The sequence below is a fragment of the Uloborus diversus genome, chromosome 7 (assembly GCF_026930045.1).
Source record: "Uloborus diversus isolate 005 chromosome 7, Udiv.v.3.1, whole genome shotgun sequence".
In the NCBI taxonomy this organism is placed as follows: Eukaryota; Metazoa; Arthropoda; class Arachnida; order Araneae; family Uloboridae; genus Uloborus; species Uloborus diversus.
The window spans coordinates 155,232,705-155,257,711 of record NC_072737.1 but is presented as its reverse complement, the minus strand read 5'-3'; the positions used below and the strand labels follow the sequence as shown (position 1 = coordinate 155,257,711).

The window sequence follows — 25,007 nt, the reverse complement described above, 5'->3', positions numbered from 1 at the left end:
AAAATTTACATTTCTTTCAATAAATTAAATGCATTTTTATGCGTTGCAGAAGTTTCTTACAACTTTCTGCCTCAATAACTAAAAAAAAAAAAAAAATTCAGCACACATCACTTCATTTCAAAGTCGGGAAATACTCTGAAAGGAAATATCACCGTCTCATTTTGAAAGGGATTCTATTACTCGGAACAGAAGTGCTCTGCAACTTTCTTGCCACACAGTACTGAATGCAAAACAATACCGAAAACGCACGTCTTAAAACATGAAAACTTCTGCACCAGCTTGCAATATTATTTTTCAATATGGAAGGGCTTGTTTGGTTACCTAGGTCTTCAGCTGCATATATGAGTCCTGTGAGCTGTTTCCAGCACCATATACATATTCTTTGTACATACGAGGCGTTTGGAAGGAGGCGATTCAATATTGCTCAACTTAAAGCTAGTCTTCATCCATGGCATTTCACTTTCTTCCTCTGATACAGTCGGTATTTTGTGTAGTATATTTTTTCTCTTTGTTGCTCATTATACAGCGTCTAGATCACCAATAGGGAAGAATTTTTCTCCCGCTAGTTGTAGAATATGTGTGTTTTGTAGACTACAACAGAGTGGATAGAGTTAGTAATTTGCGAAAAAGATTTCTTCGGACATAATAAAAAAAAAATTAGTTTTTTTTTTTTGTATCAAAAACACATATTTTTAAAGATGTCTGTCCATTTTGCAATATTTCCCGTCTTAAACATTTTATGTATCAATGAACAATTGTGACCCTAAAGTTCAAAAAATATTTTGTAAGTAATCAAACATCAATTTTATACAACAGTTTTTTTATGTTATTAAAACATTAGAGTTAGAACGTTGGCAAAAATATGTAAAATTATTGTTTAAAAGTATAGGGTCTGGTGGGGTAAAGTGGTCATAAAATCGTAGGTTTTTAACTTAAGTGAATAATAAATACAATAAATTCTTTAAACACTTCAACTTTTTTTGTTGTTATTTTACATTGCATTGTTAAAGAACACGGTACATTGAATTTTAGGAAGAAAAATATTGATTTTAGTAGTTTTATAGCACTTTCTTTTCCCTATGTTTTTATGACCACTTTACCCCATGGGGTGGGGGAAAGTGGTCATAGCATGGGGTAAACTGGTCATAGTTAAAAATAGATGCAAAACCATTATAAATAACCCTAATTCTTGCTTATTTCTGTTTTTTTTTGTAGTTACAAGTATATTCACGAGTACATGCGTGTATACACAAATTATACGTGTCGTGTTATACACAAGTAAACACATTCTTATATGAGTAGATACGTGTATACATCAAATACATGCATGCAAGTGCCTACTCAAGTATATACGTGTGTATAAGAATGTACATAAGCATGTATACGTAATTACCTACAGGAGTGCATACGTGTCTACACGAGTACATACGTGTCACATGTATATACGTGTCACAAGTATATACGTGTCACGTGTATATACGCGTATAAACGAACATCATATGCGCGTATGTACTTGTATCTCGAGAAAATACATGCATACTTGAGTATATACGTGTATAGTTGACGTAAATACGCATATATAAGTGTACATACATACATATACGAGTATACACCAGTTAATTCGTGGATACATCCAGTGCGTCTTTGTAGGTGTCTACTCACGTATATATAATATGGAAGCACGAGTATATACGCATGAATACGTGTAAACACGATTATATACCTGTATAGACGTATATATGTACATTTACGTGTATACACCAGTGCATGTATGTATACACAAGAATATACACTTATATACATGTCAGCCTATAGAGTGAATCTAAGCTTTTGGGCAAAAATCAAAGGGGACGATAAGAAGCGAAGAATCATAAGGAAGTTATGATCACTGACGCGCTACATGCACACAAAGCCAGAAACTGATGGATGCAAAACAGGGCACAAATTTGTTGCACAAAGATGATTTTACCTAACATCTTAGTTTTAAAAAATATTTAGAACAGTTGTTAAAAGTTACGGCCTGTAGTAGTTCTAATACACGCATCGCAACAAAGGCGAGCGGCTGATGAAAGTTTTCAAAAGTCTCGTTATTGCAACAGAGAGTGATCAGTGAATGCGACGCATGTATTACAGCTGCAGGCCGCAAATTTCATCAAACGCTTTAAAACTTTTTTAAGATCTAAAATATTGTGTAAAGTTGTCTTTGTGTAATAAATTTGTGACCTTTTTTGCATCCATCAGTTTCTGTCTTTGCGTACATGTAGCGCGTCAGCATTGTGCTTGTGACCATATGTTCCTTATGATTCTTGCTTTTTATTCTCCCCTATAACACCTTTTAATAATTTGCTCAAGAGTTTAAACTCACCCTGTATACTTGTATTTCTTATGCTTGTATGTAAGTGTTTACTCGAGTACAAACGCGTATATACGTGTCTACCTGAGTATATAAGTGTTCGTATATATACGAGTATAAGCGAGCATATACGTGTATAATAGAATGTAAAGTTGTATGGATAAAAAATACTTGCAGATACCCATGTACGTCTTTATTGGTGCATTTATGAGAATACATCTATGTATGTGCCTACGCGAGTATGTATGCGTATGTATACGCATATACTCGTATATTTAACCCCGTTTCCTGCAAAAACGATACATATTAAGTAAAATTAATATTTAATTTGTATCTGCCTTATGCTTAAAGATTCAGTGACATTAGAAGAACAATTTTCGTTAAGCCTAATATTATGACCACTTTACCCCATCTTACTTAAATTGTTATAAAAAATTATCTAAAATAGATTCAGCTAACTGCTAATGAGTAAGAATTTTTGAGACATGTAGGAAGCTTCCTGTGCAGTTAATCTGTTCATAATTCCAACAAACAAAATTTCCCAAGGAAGTTAAAAGAGGTGTTTAGATTTTAAAAATATTCATATTCACTCAAAATATTTTTTTTTTTACCTAATAAAATTTTGCCAGTTGTAAAATTTTAAATTCAAAATGTAGTTTCTAACTGCCCTACTCTAAAATAAAATTTTCACATTCTTTCGAACATTTATTTCCAAGCTATAGCTATTTATTTAACGTATGACCACTTTACCCCATTGACCACTTTCCCCCACCAGACCCTACTTTTTTTTTTGAAAACACCACTAATAAAAAACTTTGACAGACTGATGCTTCTACTTTTAATCAAAACAACTTTTCAATTGAAGATTAAATGCCTGTAATGTCATTAATCATTCAAACATTTTTGAGTAAAATAATAAATTAATCGAATGTTGTCTTATTGTTGTAACTTTGTATCTTTTAGAGGCCGTATAGACACATACAGTACTGTGCAAATTAATTGGGACAAGCACATCAATTTTCACAAATGTTATTTAATTAGCATAGGTTAACTTACATTCATGGTATAGCAATCAAATGCGAAATATGTCTTTCTGTAGCTTGAATGAGATCCTGTTCACGGTTCGGCATTGATTCCACTAAATTAGAACACAGAATTTTGATCTCCTCATCACCAAGCCAAAGTTTCATAGCATTCTCAATCATTGTTTTCTTTGTTTGGCAGTTCATTTTGTTCACACGTCTCTTAACAATGCTCCGCTAATTTTCGGTGTACTCTGCAGTACTAAGAAACTGAAGCCCAGCAATGGGGTTATTTTCTTCAGTCAAAAGTATTACTTTTAGTCACTAAAATAGATAGAATGAGTAAAAAAATTGATAGAATGAGTTTAAAAAAAACATGCTTAGGAAATACTTTCATTTTTCCAAAAGTTATTTTTTAATTATTTTTTAAAAATATCCGATTTTGAAAACAAGGCGTGGTCTTTATGACGTCACTATTGATGCAATTTGGCGCATCTTTCTACCATGTTTCCACGTTATGATAATCAAGAAGCGAATTAAAAAGTGCGCTTTACGCTTGCTATCAGCCCTATCGTTGCCAATACACGTGAGTAAAGATACAAATTAAATATTTTGTTCTGTGAATGGCAACATTGAATGGCATTTCATCATTTGTGATGTCACACGACAGAAGCGTAAACAATGAAAGCGCACCGATTTAAGTTAATTTTTTTTAATATTAAACTTGAATAAATTATTTAAACAATGGTCAGATCCTATGTTTTTAAGCATGCTCTTTGAGAAAAAATACTTTTGAAAGTTTGGAAACGACCAAATTACCAGGCCGATCCGAAGTATGGCATTCAGCAAAATGTTGTTGAAAGATATCAACTATGCAGAGAAAGTTGACTATTCTATGCAAAGAAATTTGAATGCAATGTAAATCCTGATACAACAGAAGTAGTTTCTTGGAGTTCTAATCCAGGAATACAATAGTAACCGTCAAGAAAAGAGCTTTTGATTTGATTTTTAATCATATTTTTTAGTGGTTTGAAATTATTTAATGTAACCAGCTACGGAAGGAAATTCAATTTTTATCTAAAACAACAAGAAAAAAAAGGAGAAAAAATAAACTGTATTAGTATTCGTCTTCAAGTGTTTTAATGCGCTTAGCAAAACTTTTTTTAGCATTTAATTATAAAAAACATTTATTGCAAAATTTTGATATACTGTTTGAAGCATAAATGCAAGGCTTTCAGCGTGGTTTGTTTTGCTCCATCTTTTATCTGAATATTTAAATGGTTTTGAGTTTTATAATTAGAAAGATTTTCTTGCTTTCAATCCAATTTTCTTCACTATGATGTGAATAATAAATATAATAATAAATATATGAATAAAATGTAAATACTTTCCAACAAATTCGTATATTTTACAATTTCTGCTGACATGATGTTGTTATGCAGTTAATACATTAATAGATTATAAAAAGTTTATTTAGAAATTACATTCTTGATTATTTATTTGATAAATAAGTTGCTTTCTTCATCAGCAGTATCTCACAATTTTTTTCCCTTCTAAGTTCGGTACTATGTACGGCATGCTTTTTCTCTGTGAGGATCACCTGTGAACAAACAATAAATAAATAAGATTTTGAAAATTGAATATAATAATAGCTTCTACTCAGATACTTCTTACTTTCAAACATGCATACTTTCAAGGAATCAAGTTACTGTAATGTTCTACTTAATCATTTTAAATTTTATAGTCCAAAAAAAAAGTATTTATTTAGCATTGACTAGAAAACGATAAACATTAATAACCTCTGCCTTTTACGAACTCAAATATGGAATAAATATGTCATTTACTTTCTGCAATTCTTAAAAACAGTAACTGAAAAAAAAAAAAAAAAAAACTCAAATGTGGAAGACATGTTTCATTTACTTTTTGCAATTCTTAACCACAGCAACTGAAAACAAAATACTCAGATATGGAAGAAATAAGTATTTCGTTTACTTTTTGCAATTCTTAACTATAGCAACTGAAAAAAAAAAAAACTTTTATAAGCAAAGGGAAAACTTTATTTTCATGCATCTATGTGTTATTTGCAATCGTGTAGCATGTTGAAATATATGTCATTCTTAAACTTGTATTTATGAACATATTTTTATTGCTACAAATACAGTTTAATCGATGGGCGAGTTTTAATCAAATACCATCGTGTGGTTATTTATTGACCATGTTAAATCGATAATATATGATATTTTAACACACATATTCAATAGCATTTTATATTAAAGTATTAGCAGTATACAGACATCTTTGTTTAAATTAATGCCAGGCTTCTAACTTGGTGAAAACGATTTATTATTATCAGTATTAATGAAGCTTTAATTGTAGCCCAAATTTTAAACAAATTTAATCTTACGAGTGTTTTTGTTCCCCTCAACTTCTATGAAATTGCTCGGGCTAGTGCAATCTGAAACTTCTAAGAGTTGTAAAAATTTATATTTTTGACCCTCGAGAAAACTTTTAAACATAGTTGTGTTGATCCTAAAATGTGATCCTAAAATGAGAATTCGTACATTAAATGAAAAAAAAAATTGTTAATAAAATTAGTATTTACGTCGCTGATAAAAATTAAATCTTGTTAATAACTTATTAGTTTGAAAATAAAACGACACAATTTTTGGTACCCTTAATGTCAATTACTCGGTGATTGAATTCGATTCGCAACTCCAATAAACTATAGAGGGCGCTGCAGCCACTGTTTAATGGCGGATGAAAAAGGTAAAACAAACAAATGCCGTAACTTATAACTTGCTTTGACGCTTAGTGAATGACAATAACTTTTCATCGTGTTTGTGGGAAACTTTCTTTTCTATTCTTCTGAAATTACATTACATCACAAACTGTCTGAAGCTTGTAATTTACCCCAAAGAAAACACGTGGAATGGAAAGTTTTATCTTTTTCTTTAGTGTTGTTAATCACCGCAAGGTAGCGTATTTGAGCTCTGGAGTTGCGAATAAAACTTGTACTTGCTTTCGCTTCTCTCTTTCTTCCACTTTTTTTTTCTTTTTTTTTTTGTAGTAGTGTTTAATTATTTGCTGATAAAAATATTTTAGATTGAACTAAATTTAAATTGACATGGCCCATTTTATTTTTATATTTTTATTTTTCCATTCAGATTAAAATTTAATTCTTGCTACTTCTCACTTTTATGAATGCACAATCGAAAATGTGAGTTGATGAAGCAATTCATTATAATAATGTTGTTAATTTTGTTCGTGTGTTTTTACAGGGTGATATGGTATAAGCATGTTTTGATCAAGTTTTGAAGTAAAGCAGATCTTTGCGATGGTTTTTGACCTGATTGAGAGGGATTCATTCCAACTCGCATTGTGGTGTGATAGTAAATACTAGGAACTATTACAAAAAGAAATAAAAAAAGAAAGAAAGAAAGAACACTTTTTAAAACTCATGATTTCGTCTTCTTACTAAATGCCTCAATTATAGATTTTTGTTAAGAATTATAAAACAGATATAAATAAAATATTTTAAAAGTAACTTCCAATTTCAAATTTTTACAAATTACTCACACTCTTTTCGAAAGGGAAAAATTGCATGATTTTTCTCGGGTTATAGTTTGTGTATCCATGTAGGTATGCTTTTTTGAGCTTTTTTTATGAATTATAAAACAGAAATAAATAACATATTTTTAAATTAACTTCCAATTTCAAATTTATACAAATTATTCACACTTTTTCCGTTATTTTTACAAAATTTCCTTTTATTCTGTTTTACTTTGTATTATTTATTTTTTCTCCGTACTGCTCATTATTCAGTCATCATCGATAGAAAGAAGAATAGAAAAAAAGCGCATTTTTCTAGGGTGATAGTTTATATATCCATATAGATATGCTTTTTTGAGCAAGGAGATAGTTGACGGAGTTCGTAATTTAAGATATCGGTTCCTTGGGGTACAGGAAACAGAACATTGATTGCTGTGAACGACGGCTCGGTTGTTGCAGGTGCCTCTTTTTTTCTCTCTTTTTTTGCGTCCCCTTCACTTTGTAACGAGTCTTCTCTTTTTGAAGAAGTTTTACTCTTCCCTCCTCCTCCTTCAGCATCTTCCTCTCTGTCTTTTATTTCCTGCTTCAAGTGCTCTTTTTATCTTTTTTAGCTCTCGATCTTTTTTCGCCATTTTTTGTTTTAGTTTCGTTTTAATTCCCGCATTCTTCTTTTCTGCTCAGTCAAGAAATCGCTGGACCGGGCGAGATTTAATGAGGTTTTCCGGGTATTGTTGTCGAAGCAAAATATTCTCTGATCATTTTGTTTGTACTTTCAGGGACTTTTTTTTCCTTTAAAAAATGTTTTGTTTTGGATCATGTAATATGGTAGTGTACGGAAGAATTTATTTGCGTCGTAAGGTGTCAATAATGTCAAATTAGCCACAATGCATCTAATTTAACTGAGTTCGCTGGAATTTAAGAGACTATTTTAAAAGGGTTGTGTTTTGATATAAGAAAATGGACAACAACAATAAACAAGGAACTTATGACATTTAAGTTGAAGAGTTCTCTTAATTATTTAATTTTTATCGCATTATAAAAAAAAAAAAACTTATCGAGCTTTAGCTTCATAGGGGCTGTTCACAAATGATGTCACGCTTTCACGGGGGGGGGGGGGGCGTGCTCGTTAAATTGTAATAGTTTACGACAAGGGAGAGGATGACAACAAGTGTTACGTCATGTTTTTTCAAAATAATATGTAATGAAAAAAAATAAGACATATGACAAGGGGGGGTAAGGTGAAATGTGACACTTGGTGACAGTGGGGGGAGAGGGTCAAAATGTTGAAAAAAAGTGTAAGTCTCCAATTGTTCTACTAGTATTAGCTCGATGAACACGATTTTATAGAACTGATTTTATTTTGTCAAGCATTTGAAAAAATAGTGTCAATTCTCGAACTTTTGAAAGAATTTATTTTGCAAGAATTTAGCGTTTGAATTATTTTATTATCGTCTGTGCTGCATTTTTGTTTATCGTCTGCAACTCAAGAGTGCGTCTGTAGTAGCTATGGTAACGAAGTAACTCTCTTCGATATTTTAACCATTTTTAAAGCTAGTGTCTGAGTTACTCTCAATGAGAGAATTAAATAAAATATTCTTCTATCAGTGCTGCGTTCTGTAGGTTGTGTGTTGTGCACTACAAATAGACACGTGGTTTTAGTATGTGATGAAACACAAAGACTTGTGAGAACTCTTTTGCTAAAGTTTAATAAATATTTAATAAATACCTTGTAATTGAATGTTATGAGATATTTGGAACTTTGTAAATAATATTAAGTTTCCCACGCATAAACAAGTAGTTCAATAAAATATTTTACATTTCATAAAAATGTTCAGGTTAATTTTGTCTCTACGGATTCGAAGCATTAAATTTCGAAATTTTTAAACGTATGGACGGATGCAATGTAATGCGCACGTTTAAAATAAGAGTTCGATAAAGGCTATAAAACTCAACTTTGGCTGATTTTAAGCTTTATTTCTTTAATGTTGAAATGCATAAATAAATCAGAGAATACTCTTACTGATTAAACTAGAAATCGGTGTTTAATAGATTTTATACTTACCAACTTTTATTCTACTTTTTCAACCCTTACCCTACACACTTAATATTTCATCGAATACAATGCATATCATTTTCATTTAAAATGTGAACTTAGGAACATAAAACTTATAACAAAAATAACAATAAAAAAACAAAGAATGAGTGTGGTTGAAACATTAATAAAAGTACGAATAAAATGTTATCAACTAAAACTTATGTTGATTTTTCATTAAAATTTGTTTTAAGTGTACCGTCGTCATATTTTAAAGATGAGGAAAGACATTGTTTCAAAAAAAGGTTTTTTAAAGTTTTGATAAAGTTTCTTAAAATTGTCAGAAAGTTTATCTCTGAATACTCTAAAAACAACAATTTCAAAACTGACGAAAAAGTACTGAAATCCGAACAAATTGCCAGTTGAAATGGTTCCGACTACGTGGTATTCAAATCCGAAACATTCAAATACTCGTCAAATGCTCAAATCAACATGTGTGCTCATTTTTGAAGTATTTGGGCTCATTTTTGAATATGTAATAATTTAAAAACTGAGTATTATGTACTCCTTTTTGAGTATGAAAAACTTCAGCACACTATTTGAAAACATGGGTACTCATATTTGAAACAAAAGGTTTCAAGAAAATTTGAAAGCATGAATGTACTCATTTTTGGAAACTTCATTTTTCTCAGTGAAGTTAGATTAAATCATAGCTATTTATTCTGCAGAAATTCGATTAAGTTTACAAAAATAAATAAACAAATAAATAGATAAAGCTGAATAATTTCACATTCCGGTTTATGGCTAGTAAAAGTTATCGTCTGAAGAAAAAACAGAGAAACTTCTTCCGATTGCATCTTTTCAACGAATATTTGGAAAACTTCCAAATTGCCCATGTATATTTGATTCTTCCCGAAAATTAAGTCAGTGAAGGAAAAACGAAATTTGCAAGAGCGTAATGGAGACATCTTTTCCTATTTCTTGAGCTTTCGATCATTCCCAGATCTACAAATTACTTCGCTGATGGACACCCACAGTACTAAATTATTCTTTTTGAAAGAAGGTGGAAGCAAACCCGGATGAGTCTTAATGAATATGTAAAGCGAATGTAGGATTCTTCGCATACTGTCGCAATGTATGCAAATGGCTTCTATTCTGAAATCAACGTATCCTCCAAGGTCTACAGCAACAGTCCTTCGACTTAGAGAAAGTCAATTTAATTTCAATTTCTTCCTTCTTTCAGCACTGAACTCAAACACGAGGGAGAAACACAGAAAAGAGGAAAACTCGTGACGGTGGTGTGTAGAAAGAAAGAAAAAAAAACATAAAGATTGAATCCCACATTAAAGCTTGGGGAACAAATTTTCTTCAGGGACCGACATCCCCTCATCCACCAATGAACATGCGGCTATGCTAATGTAGCCTAGTCTCTGCAAATTCGCCGTAGGAAGAACTGAAGCAGAGTTTTCAATGTGTTGGGGGAAGACAGGGAAATATGTACGAGAGGTGTGTAGAGGAGATAGTGGATTAAAAAACAAGCCGTTAGGCAACGGGAGCGTAAGACGTCAAAGTGAAGGGAAGGCACGAAGACGTGAAATAGACAAGAAGATGTGAAGGACAGAATTTGTCAAAAAAGGCTCATATACAAATTGCGGATGATAAATCCTGAGTTTCGGGGAATTCGCATTTGGATTTCTAGTGGAAATATTTTTTGTGCCACGCTTGATTTTTTAAAAATAATCATTATTGTTATGACTCGGATAATGTAACCGAAATTTATGTCATCTAAATTTTTGTCATAATGTATAGTGTAAAAAAGAAACGCTGAAAATTTACGATAAAAAGTTCTGGCATCTAGGCTGCTAATACCTATGGATACTTTTTTTTTTACCAGATTGTAGATATTTTTAAAATTATAATACTGATAATTTAATTGAAATGTAAATTTTGGTGTTACATACACTAAAAACACTTCTAAAAATTATGGTAAAAAGTTCTGGCATCCATGTTGCCAATATCTGTGAATGCTTTTAAAGCTACACTAGATTGTATTTTTTAAATTATAATACAGATACTGGAATCGAAATTCAAGATATGCCATTACATGTACCGAAAAAAAAAAAAAATCCTTGAAATTTACAGCAAAAATTATTTTTAAATAAAAAAAAGAACAGACTTCAAAAAACAAAGTGGAACTAATAAGTAAAAATTAATTGGCCACACTTACGTACGATTTCCTACCCAAACGTATAAATCAAATTTATTTTACAATTCCAGTACAAAAATCAACTAAGCACTCAATTATAAAATAAACACTGATTTTAATTACTATACGATGAATTATTTTAATACCTAAATAATTATATACGATCTCAAAATTTTTAAAAACCATTTGAAGTCGGGGCCTCCTATAAACTACTACCTAACGTAACCGAGTAGGTTTAGTTTTAAATACTTTCGCGTTTTGTTAAATTAGTGTTTGACTCAGGATTTGGTGGGTTGTCAGTTACGTTAGGTAGTAGTTTATTGGATGCCCCAACTTGAAATTGTTTTTAAAAATTTTGAGATCGTATAAATGTGTTATTAGCTTTTAACCATAAAATTCTATTTTATTGTATGATTACTACTTTTTACGACAGAATTATGAACTACTGTAATGAAATAATACTGTAATGAAATAAAATTTGCTTTGAAACTCTACAGTGAAGCAGATATTTTAGTGAAAAGTATTAGCTACTGGAGCAAGTATTTTTTATCTTAAATTTTCAGGAATTTGTTTTCAGTGTTTCTGGGCTACATTTAATCAAATTTGCAGCTGCTTTGGTGTGTCTACGTTTTCAACAATCATCGACCACATATGAAAAAAAAAAACACAGACACAAAAAAAAAAAAAAAAAAAAAAAAAAAAAAAAAAAAAACACTGTTTCAATAGGAACTGTAAACATGAAATCAAGTATACGATGAAAATTTTTACCAAGTGTATTTAAATATTAAGGTTTCAGGAAGATTATTTAAAACATGCTCATAAATTTGTCACGTAGCATTTTTTATTGCTCAATTTTATTTTTATTATTAGAAGTGCTTACATTTTCACAACCAAAAAAATTTCTAAAATTGCGATCAAAATATTTTTTAGAGAGGGTCTACAAACAGCATTAACGCAGTAAACTCAAAAATAAATAAATAAATAAATAAATAAATAAATAAATAAAATAATAATAAATTAATAAATAAATGAAAAATAAACATATAAAAAACAATCAAATAAAAAACCGGACTTATAAGCATCAAAACAATAGTTTTTTTTCCTAAATTTACAATTGAAATATATTTGGATGAATCAATGCATTTTCATTAAACTTGACTAAAACGTAAATAACGTAAAGCAAAATCTAAAATGGCAAAAAACTATTTTGCAAAAATATTTTTATGCTTAGCATGTTATTAATTTTTCACAAATTTTAGATTTTCTTGAAGTTTTCTGTTTTTAAAAAAGTTCATATAGCTGAATTGCGTTGTATTATGATTGGTATATGATATTTTCAAATGTAAAAGAGCGGCCCTTGTCTGCAAGGAAATTTTATAGAAACTTCTTTTGACAGCTATAGATGTCAAAATTGACTCACTTAGTGACAATTCTTATTCAATTTCAAAACGTCATCGTTTCTTCTGCGAAGATACGAAAGCTTTTTCTTATGGCTAGAAACCCATAGTTTTCTCTAAAGCGGAGCTTAACTTTGTGAATTTTACTGTATTAGACTTTACGACAAAGAATTTTTTTCAAAGAGAATTACAATATAAATTGTAAAAAACCATCCTGCATTCAATTTTACAATCAATAATGTAATTTTGAATTTCATAAAAACGTGACCTAAAGCAAAATAAAAAAAAAATTGAAAATCATAAATCCTTTTAAAAACTTCTTAGAAACATCAAAAAAAAAAAAAAAAAAAAAGATAAATAAACGCCCTAAATTTAAGAGAAGAGTCCAAAAATAAAATTAATAAATAAAAAACTTGAACTTTTCCCCCCCTCCCCCATTTTTTCGCTACTTAGATTTGGAATTACTAGCTACAAAATTTCAGACTTGTGTTAAAACCCCAAAATACTGACAGAAACATTACTTAACCTAACGTCTAATTGTCTGAAAACATTCTTAGTATCCCTAACAAATTATTTAAGGGTAATTACTTCCTTTGAGAGTTTTCTAATTTATTTGTATTATCCTTAATTAATTATTTAATTACACTAGTAAACTTAAATATGAACAGTTTTCAACTTTTTAAAGATTTCATCATTTAACATTGCATAGATTTATATATTTCACTTAAATCGTTTATTTATAACTTCTCAAATATGTATGTATTCATTTCATGTGAACATTATATATTTTTTATTTTAAATTTTTAAACAATAGCAAATGTTAAAAAAACAATAATATAATGTTATTTTACAATTTTGAAAAATTGAAAAGTGTCCAGAATTAAGTCCACTAGAGTGTAAATATTAAGGAAGAAACAAGTAAGAATATATTGAAGATTCTTTTCATTTTAATGCTTTAATTATGGCCATTAAAGTGGTTCTAAAACGATAAAATTTACTTGTTTTCCAGTCACAGAAAAACTGTTTACAATTTTTTTAATTTTTCATAAACTTGCATTCTTTATGAAAAAAAAAGTTTTTCAAAGCCTTTATAGCGAACTGAAATTTATTTCTGTTTTTCAGATTTACAGAAAGGCAGAGGGACAAAATAAAGCATTCAATGCAGATTGCTCACTAATGTAAGTTTTACCTATTTACATATCTCACTTTTTTACAAGAGTATCGCACTAGAATGCACTAAAAAAGGGTAGAATAATATTTTTTTCTGTCTTTTCTCATAATAATTAATTCAATTAAATAAAAAATCAGGATGTGAAGGAACTAAAAGCGCTGATCTAAAATATTCTCAAACAATCTCTAATGTCAACAATGTAGTTAGAAACCTTCGGAAGACAAACCCCCTGCATTTTATCCCCCCAATTTCAGGCCTAAGTCTCAAAGGGTGAGAAGTTTGAAAATAAAAAAGACTGATACACAAAAAATCGGTTAAAAAAGGATATTTTTTGAGCAATCACATTGCTTATTGTTCTCACTTGATAGTTTTGATGTCCCTATGATTTTATTCCCCCCCCCTTCCTCCGCAGCACCACCGTCGATCGGCCCCTGCCGATGCTGCTAATATGGCGAAAACCGTCTCCAGGTTGCGTCCACATCCTGCATACACACGCATACAAACACACGCCTACACACACATACATACACACGTACCCCCCACACACATACCTACACTCCTACCCACACACACACACACATACCTTCACTCCTACCCACACACACACACCTACACCCCCCACACACACCTACACACTCACACACATACACACGCTCATGCCTGCACACTGACGCAAACACACACGCCTACATACACACACTCGTGATTGCGAAAAACATAATTTGAATTCCAAATGTCAAAATTAAAATTATTTTTTTTAATTTTTCTTCACTTTCTCTAACGCATCAACCTATGATTCCGTGGAATATCTGATCTATGTAGTTTAATGTGAGTTTAATGTATTATGTTCAAGCAATACTTTGCACCCTTTTAGCAGTATCAAGTAAGAGTAACTTAAAATCTAAATAGCATGAAAAAGTGGTTTAAAAATCCACAATGATTTTGTTTAAACATAAAAACCTGTTCATAACCTGCACTGACGTCTAAAATGCAAAAACTGAAAATATAAAGAAAGATACACGCGATTTAACTCATCACCAGACTCAGAAGGTTTGTTCAAAAAGAGAAGATATTGAGCTCACACACTGTCGTTGAGAATTTTCCATCTCGTAGTTTTCTATAATCATGCGTAACTTATGATCATCCTATCGTTACATGTTAACTATTCTACTGAGTTTAAAACTAGATATTTCATCAAAATGTCAAGAGAAAAGATAATTATTAGGAAAATGCAGTTAGATATCGTATGTTTCTTAAAAATGCATTTGCTAAATTTAATTGCAATGAAAGTTTTTATCTATATTTGTTCTGGAATTCAAAGTCGATTGTTTTTCTTTCTTTCAAAATCAGGACTTAAGCACAACCTTGCTCAATTTTTCATGTTTTGTTTCAAAGGTAGAAATCACTCAGATTTCGATAAACAAAATTTCATTAAAAAACTCGTAGCTAACTTCGTTTTTGTTAAACTTTGTGCCCTTTACTTTCCAGGTACAGATATAAATTTGATGTTAGTTTTTAAATAAATGTAGTAGAAGCTTGGACATTTCAAAAATGATTTTTGTTGAATTCAAAGTTAAAGATTTGCACCTTTTATACCTTTAATTTGTTCTAAATACAATTTTGACTTGTATTTTTAATTCCATTTTAATTGTAATTGCATTTTTGCCATGGTATTGTGATTTTTTTCGTTGTGTTCAATATTTAAAAAAATAAACCAATAAAAAACATTATTTAATTTTATACATAGCTACAAAAAATAACAAACAAAATTGCTATTTATTCACACCAAAGATTGTCTCCTCTGCAATTACAAAGAATACAACCTCCATAATTCAAACCAACTCAAAAAATGCTCAAATCACCATCAAGGTCTGAATAATTTTTATTTAAAGCAAGTCCCCTCGAAGTCTGAGGACAGGCAGAGGGGAGGGAAGGTGAGAAGTATTCCCCCCTGGAAACGAAGCAGCGAAAGTATGCATCACATGGTAATGACTGAATCGCCTCGCAACCTAAAAAACAAAATGCAACAAAAATTTAAAATGAAAGAAAATGTAGCAGGGAAAGGGACTTTCTGAGTGGCATGGCGTCCAAAAGGGGACGCTCGCGCCGCTACGTGTCATTAGCACAATTTAGAATGTCAGAAAGCGACTGAGATTAAAGGATCGAGAGAACCTTCCGTCACTCCCTTTTCCTCCTTGTTCTCTTTCTCCTCGTTATATCCTCTAGCTCTTTTTTGTCTTCTTAATCGTTCTTTTTCTAGCAAGAATTTTTTTTAACCTGCATTATATGTTGTTTTTAGGAAACTATTAAAAATATTTTAACTATCAAATATATGGCAAATGAATTACTATTTAAAAATCTTGTTTAATCCCTGGGATAAAAATAGGGGAAAAGGGGGCTCATGTGAGCACGGGGCACATGTGAATATGGTATGTTTTACTAGGATAATGTCATGCAAAAAAATCTTTAAAGATTCTCAAGAAATGGCAGTGCCAGCCCTACTTCTCAATCAAACTTTCAGACCAAGGAGCCAGTTGATGCTTCTGTGGTCACAGCTTCTTTGTTTAAGCAGATGCTGATATACTTTTATCACTGTCTTCTTCGTGTGAAAACATATTTTAAACTAATTGGTAAGCTAAATTTAATTATTGCAAACCATTATATGAACACTCACGTAAATTTATGCCAATGTTTAAATTTTGTAATTAAATTAAAAATTCTTTATTTTTAAAAATTAGTTCTAAGGTAGATGACGGAGAACTTGTGAACACGACATGTAGGCGCACACATGTGAACAGTTCCCATATCCTCTCCGCTATATAAATATTAGTGTAGGCTTATTATAAGTGTTAAAAGGGATGTAAATATTTATAATTATTATTTTGCTGCAATCAGTTTGTAAATTTAATAATAATTATTATTACATAATTATTAATTATTTATTTTATTATTTTTTAAATTCTTGAATTACTAAATAGTGTGCCAAAAATTTAGCGACAGATAATATTTGCTAGGAAAATAAAGATTAAATATTTTCCTTTAACTAAAAACTGGAGTTTAGAATAATTTCAAAATTCATCATTATATTCTGTATGAAGCTTAAACGCACTTATACAACAGGAATAAACTTTACATAATAAAATATTCTTTGTATTGTTTAGTCTTATAAGAATTTTTTTGTCTATCCAGTGATTAGAACATGCCATGACAGAATTAAAATTTGACAGTGAGCAGGGAATTAGGAAAAAATATTTTCTTAATGATAGTTACTGTACAATTCAAACTGACAATGTACAGGTTACAAACTCTTGAATACAATTAGGTATATACTTGTATGCTTCATTATAACTAGTTTTTCGTTAAAATATGATGCTCGTCCTGCATTTTTCAATCGTGTTCACACGTACCCCAAGCTTGTTCACGTGAACCCTACCCCCCGCCCTCATAGGGGCACATGAGAACAATTGAAGAAATTTTCTAAAAATTCTATAAAAAATAGAATTTTTTTTTTTTTTGAAATCTGAAAACGTTCATGGCACAAAGAAAAGACTATTCAATCATGAGGACCCTTTTTCTGTGAGAAATTGATAATGTTTTCTGAGAAATTAAGAAAATAAAAAAATTGTTCACATGTGCCCTTTTTTCTCCTACTTGTTTTATTTAAATTCATGCAAGAATTGTAGTGTAAATAAAATGTTCAAAAATGCTATTAAAGCCGTTTATTTTTAAACACTATGCAATGTACAGGTGAGTAAGAATATCTAGAGGAAATCCAAAATGCAAATTCAAGGTTCGGGAAAAACGCTAATAAAAATTATTCAAAAAAAAAAAATTATTATGTATAAAGGCCACTCCAGGGAAGAACAAACATAACATGTATTTGAAGTTTCATTTGGATATGTCAGGGGTGATTGTGAGTTCATCAAAAAATACCTGAAAGTTTCAAAGCGAGACCGGGGGGGGGGGGAATCTTTGACCCTTATTACTTAAGTGCACCTTTGCTATAGTATTAAATAGTTCTGAGTCAAAATATTGTGTGTACATGTGATTAAATTTTTAATGGGTTACAAAGTTACTTTTGAGCTGGTGTTATACAAATTATCTTGACATTTATTTGTCCATCATAAGGGATAGGTGTCCATCTTAAGCCTCTTGCAGGTATAATTGATGAGTATTATATAATTTTAAAAAATTGCGGAGGTTGGGAGATAAAAACATAACAAAAAAAAAACACAATTCCAGTATTTTCGGACATAAAAATACCGGAAATATGTCCCAAAATACCGGAAATTCGGTAAAATACCGGAACACAATCACCCCTGATATGTTCAGTAGAACTGGAGCTATAAGCGTCTGGGTACTGTCAGATTAATTTTATCCACCTTGTATTAACGAACAATATGCATAACCTATTTAAAATATTTAAAACTAGTGGTAACGTAGTGGTAATAGCACGACTTCGCCCGTAGTAGAAAATTAAAAGATCATTTGGTTCGCCTGTATATTTACAAATAATGGATGATGAATTGCTCGCCAATTCGATATGTTCATTCGCTCTCCCATTCCACGTCATGATAATTTCGTAATTTACTTGTCCATCTTATGATATTTTTGCTCCGGAAAATGTTCTTAAAATTGAAATAGAAAAAGAACAAAATCGAATTTTCGAAAACTCGCTCCGAGATGCACACCCCCATGCTACAAACTAACTTTGTACCAAATTTCATGAAAATCGGCCGAACAGTCTGGGAGTTATGCGTGTCACAGACATCCTACAGACATCCAGACATCCTGACAGAGAGACTTTGAGCTTTACTATTAAAAAAGATAATGACAACCATTATTATAATATATCCATGTTATATCAATGATTCTCGACACCAGTCAACGTTGGAAAATATTACGTAGAGGGAATTAAGAATCTTTCGAACTGCGTTTTCAAAAATTACTTCATAAATATTTCATAATTTTAGAAACATGTATGCAATATAAATTCTTTTTAAAATGTTTTAAATACCAAAGGTTACCCAATTGAAGAATTTTCTTCACAAAAAGAGTTTGTTTGTTATTCTTTTTTTATTTCATAGTTTTTGGTTTGAATTGTCACAGTTATTTTTTGTCCATGACATTGAAAATGTTTTTGATTTTTTTTGAAAAAAATCGTTATTTATAAGTTACATCTTTTGGGTAATTATTTTTTTTTTTTCACTTTTGGAAAAACAAAACAAGTAAATAAATTTAGTTTCAATGATATTTTCATTGAAAATGAAGTAGGGGTATGTTGGGTAAAGTAAATTAGTTGGCGAATAATTTGCGTATGTTCTTTTTTAGTATGCCGCCTAAAATCTTTCTGAAGGTAAAGTTTCTGTTTCTACTGAAGCTCGTTTTAAACAGCCAAGGCTTAAAGAGAGTTGAACTTAACAAATGTGTGACTCCCCACCTCATCGCATTTTCTATTGCTTTTATACAGCAATTGAAACTGATTTTCACTGTTAGTTGATAGTTCACTTTTAAAAGTTTACTAATAAGTTTTTTTTTATTTTAATCAATTCAAAAATCAGCAGGTTCCTTTATATTACTGTAAAGTTGTTTTACTGCCATCAATGTTCGTTGGCGGTAAAAGTGCATTTACATGGTTGATAATGGGGTGGAAAGCTCAGAAAATTGAAATAAGCTATGGCCCCCAAATGGGTCAGGCTAGGGAGTGCGTAGCAGTAAGAGCAGGGTGGAGATAAGTGTCTATTTAAAAATATTTTTAATAGTAAAAAAAAGGTAAACGTTTCTAAAACAAATAAAAAACTCGATTTCATATTGTTAGTAAATTCATGCACTAAATATTCAGGTAACTGAAAACTTTGCTTAAAATATAATCATAATAATAATTAAAAAAATGCATGTTCGAGGGAAAAAAACTGCAGTTTGTCTAATGAAAACTACGACTCAAAGCATAAAAAAAAGTATTTATGAAAATTATATAACTTAGCTGTCCCTTCAGGGCTTATAGGTTGTGCTCACTCTTTAAACAAGGATATATTTCTTTCTTAATAAATTAAAGTTATTTAAATCTCCTACCACTAATTTCGGGTAATTTTTCATAACTGCTTCTTTAATGTGTACTCACTTCATACATAGATTCATTCATATACAGGGTGTCCAGCGAAGGACTCCCTGATTTCAAAATTAGATATCTCGAAAGCAAAGGACGATATTGAAATAAAATAAACGGTATGTTTATTGTGAAACAGATAAAAACCATACACAGGAACTCGGAAATTAATTTAAAAAATTGCCAACAGGTGGCGCTGCACAATATAATTTCAATAGAAGTCTTCATAAATAGTGCTGCGAAGAGGTTAGTTGTTTCAGCAGTAGTTTAGTCTCTCAGATATGCTTTCATATACGCTACAAATTATCGACCAACCTCTTCGCAGCACTATTTATGGAGACTTTTATTGCAATTGCAGCTTGCAGCGCCACCTGTTGAAACTTTTAAAAACTAATTTCCGTATTCCTGTATATGATTTTTATGGGTTTCACAATAAACATACCGTTTATTTTATTCCAATATCGTCCTTTGATTTCGAGACATTTAATTTTGAAATCTTGCTGGACACCCTGTATCTTGTTTTAATTTAATATTGCATTTCGTTATATATATACCTCAATTGCCAAATCAATTAACTCCGCTTTTTAAAAATATCTTCATTTCTGCTTTAATAGTGCTTTATCAATGCTTAGCATGTGAATTTGTATTAAAGTTTTCGTTCAGTACATTTCTGATCCTGTGATGGCAGAAAATGTAACACGAGGGCATATTCTTTCCTATGGATGACACCATCTTCTTCATCACTTTTCTCCACTTTTTGTTTTATGAAGTTAATCGATTTGGCAACTGAGGCATCCGTATGTGTAATTTTATGTGAAAAAAATTCTGGTTTTTATAAAGTTCAATCTTTTTAGGCTTTTATGCGAATATACACACTCTATTAAGTTTTTTAAGAGCAAGTCTACTCAGCAATATTTAGAGTTCTTAATTAATATATAGCTCATTATTGGGAAGAAGATTAGTGCAGTGACAAATTTTAAGTGACATTTTTATTTTTGAAAATACAGAACATTAAATTTACGGAAGGATTAATTTTTATGTTTCTTTATTTTCATTTTTTTAATGCTAAAAAAAATATGAAGTAGATTACACGAGTTTCTATTTATGTTAAAGTAAAAATAAATAATGTTATTTGTTTTGTATTTCTAATTTAACTTTATTTTTGACCATTTTTTTTTTTTTTTTTTGACTTTAATGAAGAATTTTTGAACAAGAATAAATAAATAAATAAATAAAGGAAAAATCCTTAAGCAGTTCACATGCTGCTTACGTTCGACGAGCTCGACCGGTAGCGCCCGGTTAGTTAATCACATGACAGCTAATGATCACGTGCTAAAATCCACCAATCAACAGCTTAAAATGGTAACCGGTGAGGTAACCGATAGAAAATAGAACGCTGCGGTTTGTAACCGGTTACTTACCGGTCGACCGGTGAGGTTCGTCGAACGCAACTAAACTAACTAACAAATGATCGTGGAGCTTTAATTGGGTTGGTAGGGGGGATCAATTAATTTTCTTGTTTTGTGGTTAAGTAATACATACACTATGCTTTGTATAATCTTACTATGTCTAGCATAATCGTTTGATTAAATTTTAAATCTAGAATTAGTTACAAATAAAGCAATACTTACCAAATTTCTTACCTAACGTGGCGTCTTTTAATGAAAAGTACCACCGCTTAGTATACGTTACGAAAGAATAAGACAATGCCAGGCTTTTAGTTGTATCTGTAAACATGAAACAGTTGTTATTAACAGAACTATTGGAATAAAACTAAAAATCTCAAAAAAAAAAAAAAAAAAAACTTGCGTTCTAGTAAATATTTTATAATAGAATAAGATAAACAATTTTTTTCATTTAAAACCGTTTTTGTATTATCTGTACCAAATAAACACCAAAATGCTACAAACTACATGTCCCTCAAAGCTGTAAGGAATTTCACAATTAAGTAGGGGAATGTGAGACAAAGTGAATAGTGGAGCAACATGAAAAGGCGAAATGTTTATTCCGTTTTTAACACCACTTATCTGGAAATGTTTTCACCATGTAATAATACATGCAGTCTATTCAAGTTGGGAAAAAGTTATCTCAGAATTCCCCCCCCCCCCCCCAAAAAAAAAAGAACAACCTTCCACAAAATTTCAATGCCACAGCCTGTACCATGACCCCGGGGACGGCACTTTTTAGTGCCTCCCCCCCCCCCCCGAAAAAAATGTTTTATTAAAACGTAAAATTAATACCATTTACAGAAACAAAGCGATTTTATTTATGTGGTATCACAAAAGTTAAAGTTATCTATACAAAAAATAAATTATGCACGCATGTTATGTAAAATTTGTCCAAGACGCATACACAGTGACTTATTCGGAGGTGACACTCGAAGTGGCACTTTGTGGTGTCATAAAAAAACTTTTTAAATGATGTAAGTAATCGTAAAATGTATTAAATTTTCAAAATCAATATGTTTTCATCCATTTGGTACTCTAAAATTCGATTTGGGTGTCACCCTCCAGACGGGTGTCCTCCGGGGCGGATTGACTTCTTCGCCCCCTCGTAGTGACTCTACTGTTTATATGGTAGACTCAACTGTTTATATGGGAGACCGCCTGCTATGACCACCTCCCACCCCCAAAGAGAAATATTTGCTAGGTTTGGAATTACTATGTTCTTTTTTATATATGACTATCGAAAAAGTAACAGAACATTAAACATTCATTTTATTAAAAACAATTGAAATTTGTATATTTATGGCTATTTAAAAACCGACAAATCATTAAATATTCGTTTCAAGAAAAGATGAATGCATTGGAACACATTTTTGTTTGTATTATCTAAGATCAAATTTAAAACTCGGTGAATAATGCTTTAAAAAGGTCAATTAAAAGTAAAATATTGTTTATTACTGATCTAGCTACACTCTCTGTACTCGAAAAATTATCTCAACATAAGTAATGCAAAAAGAAAAATAAATCCAAAATAAAGGAAAATAGATCAAGAGAGAAAATATTTTTGCTCACATTAAAATATTTCTATTTCAAGAATACCGAAAAGCATATATAAAAAAAGTTTTCCATTAAACAGACGAACTCCTCTCAGAATGATAAAGCTACTTCGAGAGCATCATTAATATATGAAGTTCATGCACATCCGGGCCTTTTTCGATCAGGCTGTCATTAGAAGTCCAGAGATTGGAGGTCCAATGCAAAAAAAGCAAGGTCAATTAAAAGTATAATATTGCTTATTACTGATCAAGCTACACTGTCTGTTCTCGAAAAATTATCTCAACATAAGCAATGCAAAAAGGAAAAAATAAATCCAAACGTAGAGGAAAATGGTACAAGAGGGAAAATGTTTTACTCACATAAAAATATTTCTATTTCAAGAATACCGGAAAGCCTATAAAAAAAAGTTTTTCATTAAACAGACGAACTCCTCAAAGAATGATAAAGCTACTTCAAGAGCAACATTAATATATGAAGTACAACATTAATATTATCATGCACATTCGGGCCTTTTTCGATCAGAGGGTCATTAGAAGTCCAGAGATGGGAGGTCCAATGCAAAAAAAAGTAAGGTCAATTAAAAGTATAATATTGCTTATTACTGATCAAGCTACACTGTTTGTACTCGAAAAATAATCTCAACATAAGCAATGCAAAAAGGAAAATAATTCCAAACATAGAGGAAAATGGTACGAGAGAGAAAATATTTTTGCTCACATTAAAATGTTTCTATTTCAAGAATACCGGAAAGCCTATAAAAAAAAGTTTTCCATTAAACAGACGAACTCCTCCCAAAATGATAAAGCTACTTCGAGAGCATCACTAATACCCGAAGTTCATGCACATCCGGGCCTTTTTCGATCAGGGGGTCATTAGAAGTCCAAAGATGGGAAGTCCAATGCAAAATAAAATAAAACGCTTTCTGAGCGGTTACTGGGCTGTTTTCTATTAGCATACAAATCGCGGGTACGCCTAAATTCCCACACGGCTTCACTTACATAAAGTAAATATCGCATCATCGAAATCTAGCTGCGAGCCCATAAAATCTCAGCTTATAGCGTATATTCCCTGCCTATATATTCCGTTAGAATACTGCGGAGGGGGTGGGGAGGGGAGTCCCGAGGTATGCCGAAATACTCCGATTATCGACGTTGCGGTATTTTTGTAATCAAAATCAAACTTTGTATAAGAGGCACAGTTGTTGTGGGGGTGGGACGGGGTAGGATTCTCAGAGTGTTTACGACGGAACAGGAATAAGAGGGTTGTAGATGGAAGAGGCAGGGAAAAGAAAACATGGAAATATGAACGATTTTTTAAGGGGCAAAGTGAAGTATGTCCGATTAGAGCGCTGCTAGATTTGTTTCGAGATTGTTTTAACAAATAGAGTTTTATGTATGAAAGGTATGTTTGTGTTCAAGGGAATGCGAGGCAAAATGAAAATTTTTTAAATAATAAATCGGAATTTTATTTTGAAAATTACAGGACATAAAGGGTAAACAATGTATTTTTTAGCAAAGAATTTGTATTGAAGTGCAGTTTTTTTTATTTTTAAGCAAATTTGTACCTTCAAATAAAAAATGAAGGATTATCACTTTGTCCCAAGGACGAAATGATAATTAGAATTTTTTTTACAGCGGTTTTGTTTCCCTCTATTTCATTATTAAAAATATTTTTCCCTCAATGAGTGAATAAATGAATGAGTTATAAACACAGGAAGTGATTAATGAAGAAAAGAATAATTTGATTAAAATGTTTGAATAATTTACACATTATTTATTCATTTATTTACTCGTTGTTTGAAGGAATAAATAACAAAATGAATGAATGAATAAGTTAGTGAATGAATGCGTCAGAATTGATTAATTAATACGTAACACAATGAATATTCAAATTAATTAATACATAAATGAATAAGCAAATTAAATACACTATTTTATGCATTATTTATTGATTTGTTTATTGGTTCTTTGAATTAATGAATAAAAAATGAATAAATAAGTTAGTGAACCATGAATAAATATGTTAATGATTGTCTAAGAATTAATTAATGAATGCATAAATCAATGAATATTTAAATTAAATAAAAAATAATTAAATAAACAAATGAAATAAACTGTTTCACTTTGCCACGTATGTACTTGACAAAAATCTCCGAGCTTTGAAAATCAG

The 25,007-nt window shown here is 30.9% G+C and overlaps 1 long non-coding RNA gene across 1 annotated transcript in view; it reads left to right on the top strand.

The window, feature by feature from the left end:
* LOC129225802 (uncharacterized) overlaps positions 1-25,007 on the top strand; it is a 229,288-nt gene that overhangs the window by 29,467 nt on the left and 174,814 nt on the right. Inside the window, exon 2 of the long non-coding RNA XR_008580750.1 lies at positions 13,682-13,737. This is a non-coding gene — a long non-coding RNA (uncharacterized LOC129225802). The remainder of the gene's footprint in view (positions 1-13,681; positions 13,738-25,007) is intronic.